The sequence below is a fragment of the Perna viridis genome, chromosome 7, assembly GCF_037379345.1.
Source record: "Perna viridis isolate PV_CMFRI_1.1 ecotype Kerala chromosome 7, ASM3737934v1, whole genome shotgun sequence".
In the NCBI taxonomy this organism is placed as follows: domain Eukaryota; kingdom Metazoa; phylum Mollusca; class Bivalvia; order Mytilida; family Mytilidae; genus Perna; species Perna viridis.
The window spans coordinates 11,880,291-11,891,097 of NC_142451.1; the positions used below are offsets into that span (position 1 = coordinate 11,880,291).

At 34.6% G+C, this 10,807-nt stretch overlaps 1 pseudogene; it reads left to right on the forward strand.

Moving 5' to 3' along the window:
• Positions 1-517: 517 nt before the first annotated feature.
• On the forward strand, positions 518-2,570 carry LOC148611347 (uncharacterized; annotated as a pseudogene).
• The last annotated feature ends 8,237 nt before the right edge of the window (positions 2,571-10,807 follow it).

Genomic DNA, 10,807 nt, shown 5'->3' on the forward strand with positions numbered 1-10,807 from the left:
CAATCTCGAGAAATTTGTCCGATCAATCACTTGCTAAGTTATTTAAAAGTTCGGTGCCCTATAGATCATGGTCCTTTATGTGTCCATTTTGATAGTTCATATTTAACTAGGTATCAATTTACTTCAGTCTTGCAGAAATCCCTGGCTTTTCTGTGGCGTTAAGGAACATATAAAAAGTCACTCATTCAGAATAGGCGGAGCAGCATCTGAAATGGCTAGACTTGGGGTTTCTGATGTTGAGATTAAAAGATGGAGTCGTTGGTCTTCCAACGCGTATTCTGGTTATATTCCCCATAATGCATATGATTGAAAAGCTTTAGTCGTATGTATACGATACTTGATTACAATAATAGTTAAATCGCCCAAATAAAACTCGATCAACTTGTTATGGTAAAAGACACGTTTGGGTGATTGGTTCATCCATAGTGTATTGGGCGTCTCGTAGAGCCGCAGGAAGAGCCGGGGGTCCCCACCTAGGATTACAGATGGAAGGCCTAACCATACATTGGTTCGGTAAATGGGGGATGAAATGGGGCGAGTTAATTCCCTCAATAGATAGAAAGCTGCTGTCGCATTCTGTACCCGATGTTATGTTAATTCTTGCCAATATCCACAAATTATAATGTGAAAATATTTTGACTTTGAAATTAATTGTGTAATTTGCTCTTCATCATTGGTGATAGCTCCGATTCACTCTCCAAGCACAGGCTAGTGCTAATGCAATCATTCTCATAAGCACAAAGCAGGTACCCGAGAAGTTTTCAAAATCTTTTCTTCTTGTCTTTCTGAACTCCTCTTCTCTTTAACGCAGTTATTTCCGAATCTCTCTCCAAGCACAGGCTAGTGCTAATGGTTTCATTATCTTTAGCACAAAGCAAGTACTTGGGAAGATCTCAGATTTTAATCGACTCATTTCTTCTTTCTGTCGAACCCTATAATGAAAGATCTTTTCGATTGTAATGACTTTAAAGGCTAGGTGTCAAAGTTTCATTGATGTCAAAGGTGCATCTTTTGCAATGAGTTGACAAGTTGGTAGAAGCTCAGAGACGAGGATACTATCGAAGCATTATTGGTGTCATGATTGATGAGTACGTTGTTTGGATCCCAAGCTAAATAATTGTCAGCAGAATAGGATTGCCAACACCCACAAATGATAATATTAGTTCAAAATTTATATCAATTGTGAAGTCCGTGTACTCATCAATCAAAAATGCGATTGAGATCTGGTGATACTTTATCCGATTCATTTAATAATCTGATGGGAGTTAAACAGGGTGAACCTTTATCCCCTCTTCTTTTCCTGTTCTTTATAAATGACCTGATCGAGGATATTAACTTAAACAATCAAACTGATGTCGTAAATATCAACAGCTTTTTGATGTATTTGATTCTGTTTGCGGATGACAAAGTACTTTTTGGAAAATCACCAGAAATTTTGCAGGAACTTTTAGATAAACTACTGATTTACTGTAATAAATGGAGTATCGAAGTTAATACTGATAAAACGAAAATAGTAGTGTTTCGGAATGGATGGCAACCGATTGACAATAGTTTTTTTCTACAATGATAACGAAATTGAAATTGTGGATTCTTATGTATATCTAGGAATGTTGTTACATAAAAATGGGAAGTTTCAACATACACAAAAATGACTGTGTCAACAAGGATCGAGAGCGTTATCCGCAATGTGTAATTCAATCAAAGATTTATATTTGACTAAAAAGAAACAAGTAGAACTATTTGATATTATGGTGTCATCTGTTTTGTGTTACGCTTCGGAGATATGGGGTTTCCATCGTGGAAATGATATTGAAATATTACATAATAAGTTTTGCCATCGTATCTTAAAAGTAGGTAGAACCACACCAAACTGTTTTCTTTACGGGGAACTAGGTCACCTTCCAATGTATATAATTAGACAATTTAGAGTTATGAAGTATTGGTCTAACATTCTAAAAAAGAAACAACCTATTGTATTTGACATTTATAATGTATTGTTAGAAGATGCCAACAATGGCAAGGTAAACTGGGTTTCAAGAGTTCGTGATTTGTTGTCTAATTTGGGCTTAAATTATATCTGGTATCAACAATTTGATGTAAATTTTGATATACCTATAGACACTATTATTGCTAGAATTAGGGATAACTTTATACAAAACTGGTATGCATCTATAGAGAATTGTGAAAAGCTTATTATATACAAGGACTTAAAGCTAGAATTTGGTTTTGAGGATTATTTAGATGTTAGTTTTAACTCACATTTTTTGACAAGATTGAGAAGTGGTACACTGAAGTTGAACATTGAAACTGGGCGATATATTGATACTGATAGGCACATGTGTATCTGTAAATGTTGTACCATGAATTGTGTTGAAAATGAGTACCATTTTTTACTGGTTTGTCCTGCTTATAGAATTTTTCGTACTCATAACTTACCAAAATATTATTGTTCCTGGCCAAATACAACAAAGCTTAAAACACTGTTGAAATCAACATCTGTTACTGTCATAAGGAACTTATGTAATTTTATCAAATCGGCTTGGTCAACTAGGTCACATATTGTTTCATAATTATACTTAATTGTGTATTGTTCTCTGCAATTTGTCATCATGTCACATTGTAATATATGTTTATGTTGCTATAGCATAATTATGCTTTTTTGCAATAAAGTATTCATTCATCATTCAATGTGAAAATATTTTGACTTTGAAATTAAAGTGAATTCAAATGAGGTAGGTTTTGCCGCCGAAACGAATTCCATCTTTTGGCGAGGATTTTCCTCAGCTTCTCTCCAAGCACATGGTAGTGCTAATAATCATTTCGTAATCAGCACATAACAAATACATGGAAAGACGCTGGTTGTAACGTTAAGAAACATTTGTTTTCCTTGACTTTTGAAACTTTTTTGAATCCAGCTTTGTGTTGATTTATTTCCGGAACCTCTCCAAGCACAGGCTAGTGCTAATGTACTCAAATTCATTAGCCTTAGCAAGTACTCGGATAGGTCTTGGATTCTTGTATAGTATCGATTCATATTGGTTTTTCTCCAAATTTTCAGCTGCAACTCTTCTCTGTTACAATAAATGATGCTGTTTCCGATCGACTCTCCAAGCACAGGCTAGTGCTAATAAAAACATTGTCATTAGCACAAAGCAAGTACTCGGGAAGGTATATCAGATTCTTTTTAATTGTGTAATTTGCTCTTCATCATTGGTGATAGCTCCGATTCACTCTCCAAGCACAGGCTAGTGCTAATGCAATCATTCTCATAAGCACAAAGCAGGTACCCGAGAAGTTTTCAAAATCTTTTCTTCTTGTCTTTCTGGACTCCTCTTCTCTTTAACGCAAAAACACAATCAAGGAAATGTTTTTTGCTCATTTCTCAGTTGAGATTAGGCCTTTGTTCAACTTCCTCAAGTCCGCAGGATTCATTTCTACTACATGCATCTCCAAACCGAAATTTCAAGGTGTGAATCCATTCTTACTTTGAAAATTCATCGAATATTGATAGTCCGTGATTCTCAGTTTAATTCATATTTTGTAAGAAATGATGATTCAAGAGTTAGGAAATTTGAGGACATCAACGTACGTGTACAGCCATGAATACCAAAAACAAATATACAAAAGAACAAAAGAAGATAAAAAAAAATATATATTGATAAACGGACTGTATAAATATACACTGCGTCAAAACATTATTTTTAAAAGGATTAAGTTTTCGTCGGTTTATTTAGCTTACAATGAGGGTGAACACTGCTCACAGGACATGGTAGGTTGAAAAATATCCGTCGGAATTTTCGGGATTTAAGCTGGAAAACATGAATGCTACATAAAGAAACTTTCTGTAACATTAATACTAATGTAGATGTACATTACAATTGATATTCAGCTGATTTAGTGATTGTTTGATACACTAACTTTTTGAAGTGAACTCGATAGTGAGCTCGGACTCACAAACAACAACAACAATAACAAAAACATAAACAAACATGGACGCCCCCATACATGATCCGCCTTTCATTACACAGTCACAGCCCAACCCAACTTCGACTACTGGTTTCGATTCTCTTGATTCTACTGACCCTACAAATAACAAACGGCCTAGTCCAGAAAGTCCCGAAGGTTTGCCTGCAACAGAAAAGCAGACACAGCGACAAATCCGGAGACGCAACTCCTTTGGTGATATGACAGAGCTGAAACCACTTACAAAGAAGCAATTAGCCGCTCAGAAAAACCTCGCTGACAAAGTCCTAGAGATATTATCTAGTCCCGAGGTGCTTGACTCTATCATCCCTGTGTTAGCCAGTAAAATCGGCCAGTCATTATCAACCATGATTGAGCAACAAGTAAATGAACGGGTACAAGCAGAAACAAAATCACTGCGAGAAGAACTAGCAAAACAAAGCGCTGATATTAAACACAATGAGACTAAAATTTGCAAGCAGTTTATAGAAATCTCCCATCTTGAAAGGGTGACAAGGGAGAGTATTACTGCTGTCAAGGAGCGCGAAAGGGACATTGATGCTTTGTATCAGAAAATAGCTGACTTGGAATATAGATTGGAAAACCAAGAACAGTATTCCCGTAGAACAAGCCTCCGATTTCACAATGTACCCGTGCCCATTGGTGATGACGGAAAAATCGCACATCCAGTAAATACCGACCAACTCATATTAGATATATGCAACCAGAAAATGAAGCTGAACATCCAACTTCAGGACATAGGTCGGACACACGTCATCGGTAAGTGCGCAATGGTAAATCGCAGGTGATTGTCAGATTCATATCCTATAGGACTAGGCATCTGGTGTACTCCAATAAAAAAGCACTGATAAATGACTCTAACGGTACATTCATTTCTGAAAATTTGACGCAGTTCAGAACAAGTCTAGTCAAGAGGATTGCCAAGCTTAAAAATGACAATCAGATAGAGGCCTACTGGACCTTCGATGGCAGAATATTTGTCAAGCGTACAGAAGATAGTACAAAGCTTATTATAAACTGTCATGACGATATCTCCAACCTAGAGCGAAGGATCCGGGAGCAACCACCGTCATAAAGTGTCTGGAATGATGACCAGAATAGCAATGATGGTGTAGAATAACTTAGTTATTATAAACAATAAATTTGTAGAAACTTAATAAACTTTTGCCAAATTAACAATTCATAACTGTCAACCAAATACTTTCTTTGTCTGTGTACTCTTTGTGTTATAATATTAGAACTGTGTATTGGGTTCTAAAATATCCACGTCAAAGTGAAACACGTGATCTCTCATTGTTATTGATACCTGGTTATTGATACTCACCTGTTCCACCATAGGGTTTTTCCTGTTGCTAAATTTAGAATAGACCACTTACCTTGACTAGAAAATTTCACATGTGTGATTAAAAGATGTTCATTTTCTCATTGTTTTTCCTCGACAACTTCATAAATTCTCTGGACTTTATGATTAATTATAAAAACGATTTCAAGAGTTAAATCTTTTCCGGCGAATCAAAAAGTAGTTGATTTCGTTTTGGAATAATTTCATTAACCAGGTTTTATAATCTTAATACCAATATCTTGCTTGTAGACACTGTTAAAAAAACAGTAGTTATTTAATATATTGTATATAATAAGTACCAAGTGTATATCATTCATTTCTGCTATTTAAAATCAAAACAAATGCTGCTTGATGTGTATGAATGAAATATAATGTCATTTGAATTCAAAATATGGTATTGCATTCAAAATTACTCATGATACCCGAATAATTCATTTTGTTTGTGTTTTGTAGTTACTGTAGTCCGTGTTCAGAATTATTCTAAAATATATTTTTATATATTGTAGTTTATGTATTTTCCATCGTAATGTATTTTGTACTTTGTTTTGATTTTGGATTGCTGCTAGGCCTGAAGAACTGTAACACATGTCCTAGACCTCTGCTGTTGCAGTTCTGCGGATCTGTCAATCCTGACAAAACCATCCAATGGGTACGATGTGCATTGTGATGGATATATCTCTGCAATTATTTAGAATGATGCTTTATATCTAAATTTACTAAATACAAGTACATGTAGTTATACAAATTTTCAGCTTTTATGATTTACCATATTTTAATGCATTTCTGTGTTCGTGAAAATCTCTCAAAATGATCCCTAAATTCCCCAATGAAATGATATTTGTCTTTTACCTGTATATGTCTCCATATCTTGTGTTTTATATTGTTTCTCTTTGTACATTTTTATATCTGTTTATCTTTTCTCTTGGTGATGATGATTTGATACGGGTTACACTTTATAACCATGGCTGTACTGAGGTAACTTACCTTATATCTGTCCCTGTATTAGATGATGGGTAGTGACCTTAGTACTTACAGGGCAGCCATTGGTATATTCAACAACAGAAGATTTGTCAAATCTGGGCCACTAAAACCGTCAAAATCCACCTTCTTTGAATTGTTGTGTATTAATCTAAAATGTACATTTCTCGTCGTCAATCTGTCCATCCTGCAGTCAGTTAATCCTAATATTGACATTGTTTTTCTGCTTTTTGTACTCCATTTTATTTTGATCATCGGTAACATAGAGATGAACCCTGGTCCAGGATCATCTACTAGGTCATCGGTCACCGACAACTCACTATCGATATGTAACATCAATATCCGAAGTATCAGAAACAAACTTAATTTCTTAAACTTGTTTTGTGAAGATTTTGATATTATTGCCATCACAGAAACACACTTAGATCCAAACATTAAGGACGAAGAAATCCATTTAGAATCATTTTCTAAATCCATTCATCGAAAAGATAGAAATGCGTTCGGTGGCGGTATCTTGATATTAACCAAGGAAAATATCCATGTAAAACGAATGAATATGTTGGAAAATGATGTTGATGAAACTATCTGGGTCGAAATTATTGCAAAGGGTAAAAAATTTCTATTATGTAATGTTTATCGTCCACCAGGTACAGATTCGGAATTTTACACGCGCTTGAACCACTCGATAGGTACAAGTTACCTATACAGTCACGGTTTAGTGATCTGTGGAGATTTGAATACGGATTTACTTGTCAGAGAAAATAATAGACTTCTCGACACAATGAATCTGTTTAATCTCGCTAATGTGATCAAGAAAGCAACAAGAGTAACTGACCAACGTAGATCTTTATTAGACCCTATACTTATTAGTGATACATTGTCGTACAGCTTTTCTGATGTTTTTGATGTTCCGAGATCAATATCGGACCACGATGCAGCTGTAATATACCTACTGTGCCCACATAAAGAATCCGTAGCCTTTAAAAGACATATTTGGTTGTATGATAAAACGAATAAAGAAAAGTTTTCAGCTGATTTACAGGCTCTGGATTGGAATGCCCTCCTTCCCGACGGTACAGATGTAGATCAAATGACTGATATATTTACAGAAACATTTCTGGCCGTCGCGGGGAGGTCCATTCCAACTAGGGAAGTTACCATCAGACGAAATGACAAATCGTGGTTTAATAACGAATTAAGAAGGGAAATAAGAAAACGTGACCGTTTACGGAAAAGGGCATTAAAATCAAAAACCGACGATGACATTCTTAAGTACAAGAGGCAGAGAAATAGAGTTAATAATCTTAAAAAATCAGCAAAAGAAAAATTCGAAAGTAATTTGGACAATTTCATTTTAGAAAATGTTAACAACCCCAAAGCGTACTGGAAAATAATGAAAATGTTGATTAAGTCAAACAAAGGTTCCAACTCTATACCCCCACTTCAGAATATTATAAACGATCAGGATTTAAATGATATAGCATATGCAGATGACGAGAAGTGTGCATTACTAAATAAATATTTCTGTTCCATCACTAAATTGGATGAAGAAAATCATCAAGTCCCGGAATTTCAAAACCGAACAAATCATAAATTATCGGACGTACATATAGAAGAGTCTGAAATTATTGATATTATTAAGGTTCTAAAACCAAATAAAGCATCTGGACCCGATGTTATCAGTCATAAAATGCTTCAGCTGTGTCCTGATAAAATCGCTCTCCCATTGCAGAAAATTTTTAATAAATCTATTCAGCAATGCAAATTTCCTACTAGTTGGAAATTGGCAAATGTGACTGCTCTCTTCAAGAAGGGTGATACATCTTTACCATCCAATTATAGACCCATATCATTAATAAGTTGTGTTGGAAAAGTAATGGAAAGAATAATTTTCAAATATGTGTACAACCATCTTCACAGCAACAATCTCATCTACAAATATCAATCTGGTTTTCTTCCAAAACATTCGACTGTCCACCAACTACTTGAAATTTATAGTAACATCCTAAATTCACTTGAGAAAAAAGAAATTAACTGTTTTGTTTTTTGCGATTTTTCCAAAGCTTTTGATAAAGTCTGGCATAAAGGTCTTATGTGTAAGCTAGATTCGTATGGTATGTCAGGAAATCTTGTTAACTGGTTTAAAAGTTATTTATTAGATAGACGTCAAAAGGTGATTCTAAACACATCATCCTCTAACAGCTGCTCTCTGTCGGCTGGAGTTCCTCAAGGCTCGGTCCTCGGTCCTCTCCTTTTTATAATATACATAAACGATATTGCAGGGAATTTGACATCTCTGTGCAGACTGTATGCAGATGACACTTCTGTCAGTTACTCTGACTCTGATAGAGAGCAGATATTTTCTGTTATCAGTCATGATTTGGTGGAACTGGACAAATGGTCAAACAAATGGCTTATGTCATTTAATCCGGACAAAACTGAGATTATGGTACTTTCAAACATCGAAAAGCCTGATTTTAATTTCTCCTTAAACGGTACAAGCGTTCCAATCACAGATTGTCACAAACATCTTGGTGTTACATTTAGTAGCAATGCTAAATGGAACGATCACATTGAAAACGTTGTAACTAGTGTTAAAAAACACTTGAATATCTTGCGAAAGCTAAAATACCAACTTAACCGTAATACATTAAAGAAATTATACTTAGTTTTCATTAGACCCATACTAGAATATGCTCCTGAAGTCTGGGATAATTGTGGGGTTTGTCTTTCGTCTAAATTAGAAAGACTTCAATTGGAAGCTGCTAGAATAGTGACAGGTTTACCTATCTTCACCAACTCAGAAAAACTCTACGGAGAAACTGGTTGGGAAAAATTAGAAGTGAGACGTAATAGGAGAAAGTTAAACATGATGTATAATATCGAACATAAAAATGCACCTGCATACCTATGCGATCTAATTCCACCTAAAATCCAGTCACTTACAAATTACCCACTTAGAAATGGAAATGACATTATGCAGCCTTTTTGTAGACTATCTGTGACAAGCGAGTCGTTTTTTCCTTCTACAATTAAAGAATGGAATAAACTCGATATCTGCACGAGAGAACTAGATTCAATTTCTAAGTTCAAGCCAGCTTTTAAAAGTAATACAAATATCTTGCAAGTTCCAAAGCATTTTTCTTTTGGTCCACGGAAACTAAATATTATTCTGACCCAGCTAAGACATTCTGTATCTTCCTTAAAGCATGACTTGCACAGAATGAATATAGTGGATGCACCTTTTTGTAGATGCGGAAGAATGGAAGATGTTAATCACTTCTTTTTTCATTGTCCGTTATATGATGAAATAAGAGCACGCCTTTTAAACCACATTAACTGGATTCCTGATACTTTAACAATAGATGTTGAACTTCTTACACGTGGTAGTTTGGAATTAACATATGATCAAAACATAAGTTTATTGAAGCACGTTCTAGCCTTTATCAAAGATTCTGAGAGATTTTCTGTTGTCTAATAACTTGTAAGATATTACTTTGTGTACCCACTCTCCTACCACCATCATCACCATCATCATCACCAGTACTTTTCTGTCATTTTTTTTTTTTTTTTTTTTTTTTTTTTCTATTTCTTTCTCTTTATTTTCTATCTTTAAATTTAACTGATTATTATAATTATACACAGTTGATGCATGCTCAATGTCATTTTGTTATTGTATATTATATTGTATTTAGGAGAGAACTTCGTAAGTGTGATTCACTTTTGTTCAATCCCTTTTGTTTATATGCAAATAAAATATGTTTAAACTAAACAGTTTGGTTACATGAATATTTTTGATTACTTTGAGGTCTTCCTTGACTCACTGTCACAGCACTTTGATTGTCTTCCGATTATAATGGAAAGACCTATCAACTACCGAATCAATGTCAGTGAGTTTGCAATTCGAATTGAGCTTTCTGGGTTCTCCGGTCATAATTTTCTAGCACATTTTGTGAATGTCTCTTTATATTTTTAACTTTATTTTTTATTTTTATACAAATTGTTTCTGGTATTATCAAAATTGAACAAATTATAGTCTTCATTATCTCGATTTAGCTACCAAATATATTTTTTAAAATGTAATAGCGCAAAAGGCCGGTGTACACTTTTCCCACTTACGACACAAGCAAAACACATAATCCATCGAGAATAAAATGACGATTTTGACACTCGTCAAACACTAATAACATATATTTAAATCGTTAAAGCTCAAGCCTTTACTATGGCAACAAACCAATTGTCCATTACAAAATAAACAATACATTTTTTTAAATACGATATCATATGCGTCCAATTCTTGACCCGCTTATGTCAAAATTAACACGGTTGATCGATAGCTTAGGTTTATTTTGAAAACCAATCCTTGTAGAACAACACTGGTTTAGAAAGTGGATTTTAATTTAGTGTTATTGATACTAGCTTTCCCCAGTTGTACAGGTAACTAAATAGTTTATTATAGCTATCTTATTTTCTTGCCATATATAAAAAGTTCGTTTTGAAAAA